Source organism: Leuciscus leuciscus, assembly GCF_965113295.1.
Source record: "Leuciscus leuciscus genome assembly, chromosome: 8".
Classification (NCBI taxonomy): domain Eukaryota; kingdom Metazoa; phylum Chordata; class Actinopteri; order Cypriniformes; family Leuciscidae; genus Leuciscus; species Leuciscus leuciscus.
Window position 1 is genome coordinate 13,329,272 of NC_138732.1, and position 12,562 is coordinate 13,341,833.

A 12,562-nucleotide genomic window follows, 5' to 3' on the forward strand; every position below is an offset into this window, starting at 1 on the left:
AGACACCGTGGGGGAAGAGGACCTCTAGTGGTTACCCAGGGAACACAAACCAGACACAGTGACAACATGTTGTCGATTTAGATGATTTATGGAGTTTAGAAAATTCTTCCATCTACTATAGCTATAAATGAATACAAATTTTCCTCAAGGAGACTTCAATGCACTGCCTGATGCGATACTGTAGTAGTCGGTTGCATAGTTATCATTTTCTCTCTGATATTATCAATCTTGTAAGTAAAGAAGTTCATAAAGTCATTACTGCTGTGCTGCTTGGGAAACATCTGGGGTTGAAGCTTTATTTTTTGTTAATTTAGCCACTGTTTCAAATAAATACCTAGAGTTTTGTTTATTTTCTTCTAATAGGGTTTAAAAATAAGCTGATCTAGCAGCTTTTAAGGCCTCTCTGTATGCAATGGTTTTGTTTTCTTCCAGTTGCGCTCCATTTTTCTGGCTGTTCTCATAAGGGCTTGAGTGTGCTCGTTGTACCATGGCGTTGGACTATTTTCTTTAATCTTCTTTAAGCGCAAAAGAGCAACTGTGTCTAAAGTGCTGTAAAAGAGAGTGTCAAAAGTTTTCGCAATATTGCAATATCGAGTGCTTCTAAGCTATCTGGGATGCTGAGAAGATGAAACTGATCAGGGATATTATTAATAAAGCAATCTTTAGTGGCAGAAGTGATAGGTCTAACATATTTGTAACACAGAGTTGGCTTTGCAACCTTGGCTAGATGGAGTATACACGACAATAGATAATGATCTGAGATGTCATCACTCTGCTGTAGAATTTCAATGGCATCAACATTGATTCCATGTGATAGTATTAGATCTAGAGTATGATTACGACAATGAATAGGTCCTGACACGTGTTGTCTAACTCCAATAGACTTCAGAATGTCTTTAAATGCCAATTAGGCCGCTGTACGTGAGCTGTATCGTTCAGTTTCGTCCCGACAAACGGGGCACTACTTTTTCTTTTGCTCAATATGTTCAACGTAAATAAAAGGTATCCAAGCAAAAAGTTCTCCACGCATTGGCCCTCATTTATCAAAAGTGCGTACACCAAATTTCCAGCGTACACCTGGCGTACACCCAAAACCACGGTGACTTTGAGATTTATCAATATGGACGTTGGCGTACGGCACGCTCAAATCCTACGCCAGCTCAGGAGGTGGTGTACGCACGTTTTGAGTTAGTGCGGAAATGCGCAGAAAAACAATTCCTAACACCACAAAACGCACTGACAAACTAAAAGATATGATATATTATGACCCAAGGTAAAAAAACAACAGCATAGTAATTATAAACATCAGTGTTTATTTTTGTGCAACATGGACTTCAATGTTTAATTTGTGTGACTTTACCAAAGCATTTGATTTGTAGGCATATGTATTCCCTCAGTTGCGAGCCTGTGCGCTTTACCTGACGTTTCAAGCCTTGTTTATACTTTCGCCTGGCTCCGCAGCGCGAGTCTCCGCAGACTGCGCGCGCACCTCCCCAAACGGACGAGGCGTTTATACTCGACGCGCTCGCCGTTGTACTATTCTTTGAAACGATGGTTAGGCCAGGGTTAGGCCCGGCTTTCAATGACCAAAAAATAATTCAGACTGACAAAATAATAAAAATGACATTCTTCTTTTTTTAAATAATATTAATAATACAAATAATAATAATAACGACATTCTTCTTCTAAATAACAATAAGCGTCATTAATAATAAAAATCATAATAAGAATAATAAGAATATTACAAATTGTCATGCAATTATTAATGTGAATGAATGGTACTCCACATCACATCATCATCACTATTGTACACCCCAATACATGTGACGTGATACGAAATTAAATGCCAATTGTTTCAAAACACGTGCTGTAAAATAATGCATTGTGATAGGTCATTTGCTCATCCAAGTTTCTCTTCTTTGCCGTCTTCCGTGTGTCCATGGCGTAAAATGAGGGCGTGGGGGAAGCGGAGACTTGAATATATAGGGGCGTGTTATTCTAATGACGATCGTTTTCAGCCACGGCATTTATCAGGGGCAGGTATTGCATACACCTGGATTTCAAAGGTACGCACAGCTTCATAAATCAGGCGGTGAGAGGAGTGTAAGCATAATCTTACGCCAACATATACGCCCGTTTCTACGCAAGAATGATAAATGAGGGCCATTATCCTGCAGTTAATGAGAAATTGTAATTTATTGGCGCACTATATTGACTGCGTATTGAGACATATAAAACTGTTGAGCTAGATTTTCAACCAATCAGCATCGAAAATGTAAGTAGGTCACAGCCGAAATCAAGCCAATATGACTACGCACATGTAAACATGGAGGACGTAAGCAGCGCATCTTCATCTGATAGCGGCGATCAAGCTCGATTAACACTCGTAAAGTGTATTCTTCATGTCGGAAAAGATGGTGGGAAAGGTCCGCAGCGCTTTACTGAAGTCTGATGGGGGGAAAAAAATCAAGCAATGTGCGTAGGAATGGCTCAAAACGTCGGACACTACGGAGCTAACGTTAGCTATTGCTAATACACATGTTGCCCTCCTGGACAAACCGGTCTCTGATGTCCCAACAACTACGGGTTTCACCCGGCCTGCTATCGGCGTTTTATAGACAAAAAACGCTTGACTTGTGTGTATGTGTGTGATGGGTAGGTTTAGGGGTCGGGTTAGTGTGTGTGTGTGTGTGTGTGTGTGTGTGTGTGTGTGTGTGAGAGAGAGAGAGAGAGAGAGATGGGTAGGTTTAGGGGTCGGGTTAGTGTGTGTGTGTGTGTGTGTGTGTGTGTGTGTGTGTGTGTGTGTGTGTGTGTGTGTGTGTGAGAGAGTGAGAGAGAGAGAGAGAGATGGGTGGGTTTAGGGGTCGGGTTAGTGTGTGTGTGTGTGTGTGTGTGTGTGTGTGTGTGTGTGTGTGTGTGTGTGTGTGTGTGTGTGTGTGTGTCTGAGTGTGAGAGAGAGATGGGTAGGTTTAGGGGTCGGGTTAGTGTGTGTGTGAATCTGATAGTGAGGACAGTGATCTTGATATTTAGTGATGTGTATATGATAATAAAATTAATATAGGACATATGTTTAATATAAATAAATCAAAATTAAATCTTGTTTACAATAATCATTCCTGTGAATATGTACATGTAGTGCAGTTACTGCTCGTGTATGCAAATCAACAATTCACCAATAAATGTGTTATTTTTAAAAGTTTTTTTTATATATATAATATATATACTTTTGAGGGGGGGGGGGGGGTTGCAAAAAAAACTTGCATCACAATAAGTGTATTGTGATTGTCAAAACATTTTAGTAACTAAACTGAATTTTATTAGGTTTAGTGACAACATGTTACAATGTTTATATGGTACAATTTCTGGTAAGCTACGTTTTTTTGTTTTTTTTTTACTTGAAACAAATGTCACGATTTAAATTCAATTCTTGCGATTTGATATAATATTGACTAATTTGGATAAATATTAGGTACACAAGATAGGCGTTCATTTTTCTCAAGAAAAAAAAAATACATAGGCTAGACAGCCCTATCAGCTGGTAGTAGGCCTATTATTTAAGGTTAAAAATAACTCAAATTAAATATAATGCGTTTTTATTATAATAACAACTTTATTTAATGATATAAGTACAAATATAATAAATATGTAATATAGTACACATATTTAGCAAAATACTCTCTATAGCTATTTTTCTAGCCAACTAACGTGCCTATATTATGGTCATTAAATGGCTTTCCTGAGGTAAATGTTATGTGACATAATTGTTCTCCAGCTGTTTTATTGACCCCTTTGTTTGATTGATTGATCGATATTATGTATGAAGAATATAGGCTACATTTCGGTAAGCTGTACTGTTTCTTTCAACATTGTTCATTCGTGTTTATTTACTATTAGCTAGTAGAGATGATCGGGTCACGTGCCGCTAGGGATCTGTTGCGTCACAATTACAAACGCCAAAACGGTATTTATTGTTTGAATTTCGTAATAAAATTGACAGAATCTGAGAGCTGAGATTTTTTTAAATATCATAAGTAACCTGCTCTGTCTAGTCTGTTGGTCTCCATATCCTCTTTGCTTCGCGATTTTTCTGTGCGTGAGAAAATGGATGTGTGGCGTGAGAGCGTGTGAAAAGTGTCAATTGCGTGAGTCTCACGGTGAATGCATGAGAGTTGGCAGCTCTGTTATTTTATTTTGGCTTAATTCTATTTGTTATTCAGATTTTACCTCAAATATTACCTTTGAATTGGAACAACATAATGAGAAGTAATTGGGATGTTAATGCTACAGTAGAAGTTTTCTTGATAATTTTATCATGTTTACTGTTTCTAGATAGCAACTTCAGGTATATCACACATTTCAAACTGGTTTATTTTGTATTTCAAGTGGTAATTCTGCATTTTTGGGTTTATATGATAAACCGGTTTGAAAGTGCAAAATTCCCTATGGTTTCCCTTTTTTTCAAAATGGGCACCTTTAGCATAATTTTTCTCAAAAACTGCAAGGTTGTGTGTGGAGAACTTTTTCCTAAGGAATATCTACATATTTCTGATGTTAAATATAAAAAAAGTAGGTAGTGCCCCACTTGGTGGAACGAAAGCCTATTTCTAGGCCTCTTTTAGGCTACCGACAGCGGCCTAAATCCCAATGCATCTTTTTCGTTATCTACATGTATATTAAAATCACCAACAATTAGGACTTTATCTGCAGCCAGTAGCAAAGTCAGCAAATTCTTTGATAAAGTCTGTATGGTGCACTGGTGGCCTGTATACAGTAGCCAGCACAAATCTCAAACATGCTTTATCATTTACACTAGATATTGTTACATTAAGCACCAACACTTCAAAATAATTATATTTGAAACTAGACTTCTAAGTATTTCTGAAAATATTACTATAAATTACAGCAACACCTCCCCCTTTGCCTTTCAGATGAGGCTCATGTTTATGACAGTCATCTTGGGGGGTGGACTCATTTAAAGTAATGTAATCGTCTGGTTTTAGCCAGGTTTCTGTCAAACACAGCACATCTAGGTTATAATCTGTAATCATATCATTAACAATAAGTGCTTTTGAAGTAAGAGATCGAATATTCAGCAACCCAAGCTTTATCATTTGTTTATCTGTATTATATCTGTTTTTTATTTGTTATACATTTTTACTCTTAAATGGGTTTGGGAGTTTTTTGTATTTCCTAATTCGGGGAATTCGGCGAACAGACACAGTCTCTATATGATGAAATCTAGGTGAAAGAGTCTCTACAGTATGTGATGGGATTTATCTGACCTCAGTGACGTGAGACAGCTAGCAGACGGTCGGTTTAGCCAGTCTGACTGCTTCCTGACCTGAGCCCCAATTCATGTTTGAGCTCTAAGAATATGTGCCATATTACTAGAGAGAAGAGCAGCACCATCCCAGGAGGGATGAATACCATCTCTTTTCAACAGCTCAAGTCTGCCCCAAAAACTTTTCCAATTGTCTATGAATTCTATATTATTTTGTTATTATTACTGTGAATGTGATATATTTGTGATGGGAGTGAAGTGGGAGGGATCATTCATGTTATGCAGTTCATTTTTTACGTCATTAGAAAAAAATATCAAACTGCCAGTTTTTAATGACAATCATATTAGTTGCTTTGTGGTGCTATGTCAGGTTTTCTGTGCAGTTTATTAAAATATGTATGTGTGTATGTGTGTGTTTCTTTAGTTATTTACTTATTAATTTACTTATATATAAACTCACCGGCCACTTTATAAAGGTACACCTGTTCAACTGATGATTAATGCAAATATCTACTGAAGAGAAATATCTACTGCTGAAATTCAAACTGAGCATCAGAATGAGGAAGAAAGGTAATTTAAGTGAACGTGGCATGGTTGTTGGTTGCAGACGGGCTGGTCTGAGTATTTCAGAAACTGCAGATCTACTGAGATTTTCATGCACAACCATCTTCCAAAAGAGAAAATATCCAGTGAGCATCAGTACTGTGGGTGAAAATGCCTGGTTGATGCCAGAGGTCAGGAGAATTGCCAGACTGGTTCGGGCTGATAGAAAGGCAACAGCAACAGTACAAGTGAGGAATGCAGAAGAGCATCTTTGAACGCACAACACGCCGAACCTTGAAGGAGATGTGCTATAGCAGTGGAAGACCTCACCAGGTGTCACTCCTGTCAGCTAAGAATAGGAAACTAAAATTTGAGGCTACAATTTGCACAGGCTCACCAAAATTAGAAAATAGAAGACTAGAAAAACATTGCCTGGTCTGATGAGTCTCGATTTCTGCTGCAACATTCAGATGAGTCAGAATTTGCCATAAACAACATGAAAGCATAGATTCATACTGCCTTGTATATGTTACCGGCAAAGTGTATAATCCGGCATTCTATAGAATGCCTAGGTAATGTATATAATGCCCGAAATCGAACGTCAAAGTGTGAAATGATTGATATTTTATACATTGCCTAGGCATATAATACGTCTAATATAAGTATAATACGTCTAATACCGCCATTTTTATCCCGCTGTTTACTGTTTGCGGTGGCGTTTGCATCCGGCTGAGGTTCCACAGACGCTCTCCCGTCATCCTTTCCCGTGGTTCTTGTATCACCATGCCGGAAGGGAGTGTAGTGCCAAGACAGGAATCACGCCATGCTGACATGCAACGACGGTTCTGCGATGAATTATCTCAAGTAAGAGCCAATGCTGCTAAAAACTGTGTTTCCCTAACCGAAACCAGTTACCAAAAGTTAGTGGACGATGTGAAAAAGGCTAAGACGACCATTAAGAAGGAACCACGGGACTATTGGCTGTTGAAACACTATGACGTAATGATGGTCGAGAATAAGACTAAGTTGATCTATCCTGTTAAAGAAGGTACGAGTGCTATTCAGTTTTACGTCGCGGACTCCGAGTTATTTGACGTACTCCATAAGGCCCATTTGGCTATTGGTCATGGAGGACGGGACAGGATGTTGAAAGAACTTTCACCCAAGTATAAGAACATTACCCGTCATGATATTGAGCTGTACATTCACCTTTGTGAGCCTTGCCAGAAGAAGCAAAAAGGTGTTAAAAAAAGGTGTTGTGGTCAAGCCAATGGTTTTTTCTGAATTCAACTCCCGTTGTCAGGTCGATCTCATCGATTTTCAGTCCCATCCTGTCAGAGAGTACAAGTTTATAATGGTGTACCAAGATCATCTCACTAAGTTTGTAGTTCTCAGTGCTCTGAAATCAAAGAGAGTGGAAGAAGTAGCCTACAAGCTCGTCGACATATTTACGTTGCTTGGTGCTCCAACGATTCTACAGTCCGATAACGGCAGGGAATTTGCAACCAATGTGGTAAGCAGCCTAAAGGTGTATTGGCCCACCCTGAAGTCGTCCATGGTAAGCCGCGCCACTCACAAAATCAGGGGAGCTAATCAGGACATTGAAAATATGCTGTGTGCTTTGATGCAAGATGAAAAAACTAGCTGCTGGAGTGAGGGATTGCGGTTCGTCCAACTTATGAAGAACAGAGCTTTTCATTCTGGGATTAAGAGGTCACCATACGAAGCTCTGTTCGGCTGCAAAGCTAGAGTAGGTCTCTCGACGTCGTCCCTGCCTGACGACGTTTTACAAGACGTAGAGACTGAGGAAGAGCTCGAAAAAATAATAGAGAGCGTACAAACAACACAACAGCAGGAAGAAAGACGAGATGAATCAATGCAAGAGGCACAAGATGAATCAATGCAAGAGGCACAGCTCCCTGCAGAAAACATAGATGAGAATGCAATCCATGATGGAGGAAACCAAAACAGTGATGAAGCCATGGTTATCGAAGAGCCTTCCATTTCCGTGGTTACCGAAAATCCCAACGCATTCTCATCCTAGGGCGTCATATACTGACGCTTTTGACATTTCGTCTACATCGAACGCACATGGCACCCTTTAGCGTCAATATGAGACGCACAGAGCTTTGTTCGGTTATGGGTAGGTTTAGGTCTGGGGTAGGGTTAGGGTTAGACCGCTAGGAGGCGCCTTCTGGCCCATATCTATCTGCGTCTCATATTGACGCTAAAGGGTGCCATGTGCGTTCGATGTAGACGAAATGTCAAAAGCGTCAGTATATGACGCCTTGGGATGAGAACGGGCTGGAAAATCCTCCTCCTTCCGCTATCTGTTGCGTCTGCTTAAAAGAAACCAGCGGTGCTCATACATGTCGAAAGTGTGGCCGAAACGTTCATGCCATCTGTGGACATTCTCCTAAAGACGATGACGGCGACGAAGTAGAAGGTTATGGGGTTAGCATTTTATGCAATGTTTGCTTCAATATTGAGAAAGCTATCCAAAGTAAAATGGAATCAAAATTGAACCTTGAGATTCAGGCCAAAAAAATTAAAATGAATTCTGACAAAAAATTTCCTCCTGTGCCTTTGGGTGCCACTGTGCGAGTTCCGATTCCCGACGTCGACAAAGGGCGGGGTGACTCACGCAATCTCTTGGCAGTTGTTATGAACGTGACGGAAGATGGCTTTTACCGACTTGGAACTGCACAAGGAATCTTGAAGCAACTCTACACCAGATCACAATTCACCGTATGTCCAAAGAACTTAATGAGAATTGAAGACGTTCCTGACCACGAAATACCTCTCCGATCTGCAGCTACTTCTCAGTCCACAGGAAGCGGCCAAGGATTCGTCAGGTGTATGTGCAAGACGAAATGCCAATATATGAGGTGCCTTTTTGTGAAAAAGAAAATGAAGTGCAATTCAAAATGTCACTCTAGCCTTCCCTGCTGCAACAAGTAGGTCATGCCAGTTCTGCTTTGTGTTTTACCGGTAACAATATTCTGTTCATGTATGAGATCAAAGTGCCAAAATATAAGGTGTTTTTGTGTGAAGAAGAAAAGTGAGTACAATTCCACGTGTTACTCCGGCCTTTCTTAGTGTAACAAGTACTTCAATCTCAGTTCTGCTTTCATTGTTTTCCGGTAAGAATATCCTGTGCTTTATTTCGTAGTTTTGTTCTTTCAGTTTCAAATGCGTATTAAATAATAAAGGCTTCTGTGCTTTATTTCGTAGTTTTGTTCTTTCAGTTTCAAATGCGTATTAATTAATAAAGGCTTCTCATCTTGTGCCCTTTTAACACTTTGCCTAAATGGTACTAGTCATTCTGTATAATGCCTAGGAATTGTATAAAATGGAGGATAATTTCTTGCCACACTTTGGGCTCCTTGGCACCAATTGAGAATCGTTTAAACACCACAGCCTACCTGAGTATTGTTGCTGACCATGTCCATCCCTTTATGACCACAGTGCACCCATCTTCTGATGGCTACTTCCGGCAGGATAACGTGCAATGTCACAAAGCTCAAAACATCTCAAACTGGTTTCTTGAACATGACAATGAGTTCAATATACTCAAATGGCCTCCACACTGTAAAAACTAAAGGAGCCTCAAATATCCTGTCGGATACTCAAGAAACTTCAAAATGTAATTTAAGTGCCTCAAAGCTCTTTCTCCTATAGTAGGGTTACTGGAGGAGCATTGACATTCTTTGAGGTTCTTGCTGGAACTTATGGGATCCTTTAAGCACTTTGTATTTAGTTCAGAGGTTCTGGAGTCACCTTTTCATTACCATGAGACCTCGAAGTGCTTTGGGGGAAAATAGAGGAACTTGAATGCGATAAAAGGGTTATTGGAAGATCTTTTAACATTTAAGTGGTTCCTGGAAGATCTCTTATGTTAAAGCCAGAATCTGGAGGAACCCAATGGTTCTATGAGGCCAAAATGAGAATATTATCCTATTATTATTATTATAGGCTACTTAAGTTTGATTCAGTATAGCCTACATACCCAGGTGAAAAAAGACGTACTATTAAAAATGTACTTGAGTGTGTTTTTAGTAGGCCTACAATACAAATATACTTTAATGCATTTTTAATACATTTAACAGTAGCCTACGTCTTTTTCACCTGGGTAGCTTACATTTATTTAGTATCTATAGGCCTATTTTGTTGATTAATTTAAACCTTAAACAACAACACTAAATTATAATAATATTAATAAGAAGAATACATTAATTATTATTGAATAAATAATAGTAATAAAATAATAATTTTTACCTACTTCTTCATAAATTATTATTTGAAGAAGAAGAACTAGGAGGAGAAAAGTTTTATTCTGTCACGAAACTGCTGCTATTCCTCTGCTGTCGTCGCTTCAGTGATCCTCGCGCTGCTCGCGCGCAACAAAGCTCAGCTGATCGACGTCATCGGGTAACGGCTCCTCTCATCAAAGCTTCCGCCGTTTGTTCGGCTCTCCGTTACAAGGTTTGTAAACTCGCCAAATAAATATAAATACAGAGTCTACTCACTATATATTCAAACACACATATATATAAACTAAATTGATTATACATTACTACTTTTTTACAGTGTTTACCACTCGTTTATTGCACAGTATCTGGTATGAAGGTTTTAGCCGCGATGCTAATACGTTGATCTAACGTAAGTTAATGAACAAATGGAAATTATTAACTTATTGTCTTAGATTGATTTAGTCATTCAATTCAACATATTCTGTAAAACTGTGTCTTCAAATTGCTGAGATAGCCTAACTAATGTAGCTGATTCCTGCTGTCGTCATTGGCGTTTGTTATGAATAACAAAAGCAGGTTAATATAGTTTGGTCTGTTTTTGTTTAGCCTAACTTTACTTACTACAGGTGCCCTCATTCTCTTAAATACCATTTTAAAGCCATTTACTGGTCAATAAATATTATGTTGTGAATAATCAGTTTTGTTCTTTTGTTTCCCCAGAACAACCAGTACATTTCTAAAATAATCTGAACATTTCAGAGGCAACATTGAATTACAGTAAGTTACCTGCACCACACTCAAGTACTTTATTACTATGAACTTTCTCTGTGTGAAATTGTATTGTTTGACTGTGTACTTTTTTAATAAGTTATTCTCTGAAAATCTTCCCTCATGCTCTCAAATCTCATTCATGTTACTCAGAAAAATAATATCACAGGTTTGGAGCTAATAATGCTATGCATTTTTTATAGGCTATACCTTAATCATATGCATTTGAATATAAGACATTTGAACCCTGAATTATAACTTAAAGTTTAGTCTTTTTCGACAAAAAAAAAGGAAAAAGCTATTATATGACTTCAGAAGACTTACAACACAACCCATAACACATGAGTTGTGAACTCATTGATTCTTTTTAGGATCTTTTCTGGGACATTTTTGGAGCTTAACCATTTTTACATAAATTGTTGCATTGAATTGAACTAGACAAGTGTACATAAGAATAGTTTGAATGAATTACAAAAAAAATGTATGCTTGTGTTTCATGCAGTGATATTGAATGGTGACGGGTTGCATTATGCCTGAGATCTGCTTTCGGGTTCCACCGACAGAAAGTCAAACAGGTTTGGAACGTCACAAGGCTGAGGAAATTATTTAATAACTTTAATAACCTTACTAACAGTAAATTTTGTACTTTGCAGGGATCTCGGTAAGCTGAAATACAAGTTTGATCAAGAATAAAAATCCTCCTGTAGACCTGAAAATCACTGAAGTGCCTGGACCATCCACCAGCAAAGAGGAAAAGCAAACAGAAAATGAAGCTGATGCACCTTTTCACTTTTCTAACTCGTTAAGTACCGTACCTCACGTGTCCCTTGTTAAGATTTTATAATTGATTGCATTTTATGTTGCAGCGAGTAAAGGTGCATCACATTTGTGAATTTCGTGAAATTACACAGGCAAAAAGACAAAATTGCTGATCGTGTGGATTCTTATTGAAATGACTGAATTCACCAGTGAACATTCACAGAACAACAGATCATTTTACTGCACCTTAACTCTTGTTAAAATGGAAAATGTTTTCTGCTTGTTGTGACATAAGGAATACTGTTTCCGGGTCGAAGCCTCTACTTCTACTTCTACTCTATCTTGTTTCTAGATATTGAGAATACTCAACAACCATTTATGGGAACTGTTGATTCAAGTCACACATTTAAGCTTTTCAAAAGGCATAGTGTACATTTCAGTCTCCAGTCTCACGGCATCCCAGACTTCAACATTTTATGATTCAAAATAGCTGAATAACTAACCATCTGAGATTTAGGAATAGAGATAAAGGTTAGGATCCTAATTTTCAGGAATATTACAGCACAATGAGTGTATATTAGCACTGTTTGTTGTTTGTTTTTGGCATCTGATAGAGCTTTTGGACTTGGAAACAGTGACGTCAGACTTAACAAGCGGACTGAAACACATGTTTTAAAATTAAGTGAAGATGGACATTTTTAATTAGTCAAAATTGTAATTTTTTACATTGATTTATTTCATGGAACATGTGTTTTCCATGCATTTTGATGAGATGTCTTTTCTTGTGTAGCCTATTGTATACACATGGTTGATTATTCATGTTACTTATGTATTATACAATTTTTTTTGTGTGTGTGTATTCATTGATATTAATCTATTACTAGCTTTTTTTTTCAAGTGCATGGAAGTGTATGTATTAAAATGGATCTAAAATATGTAATAAACAATTCTTATTTTG

General features: G+C 38.1%; 1 long non-coding RNA gene across 2 annotated transcripts; it reads left to right on the top strand.

Moving 5' to 3' along the window:
- The first annotated feature begins 10,067 nt into the window (after positions 1–10,067).
- LOC309503926 lies at positions 10,068–12,562 on the top strand. 2 transcript variants are annotated; one of them, XR_014207944.1, is made up of 4 exons: positions 10,068–10,309; positions 10,798–10,854; positions 11,348–11,420; positions 11,499–12,562. It is a non-coding gene; the product is annotated as an uncharacterized lncRNA (long non-coding RNA). The 2 variants fall into 2 exon arrangements; XR_014207943.1 differs by having other exon boundaries at positions 10,798–11,420.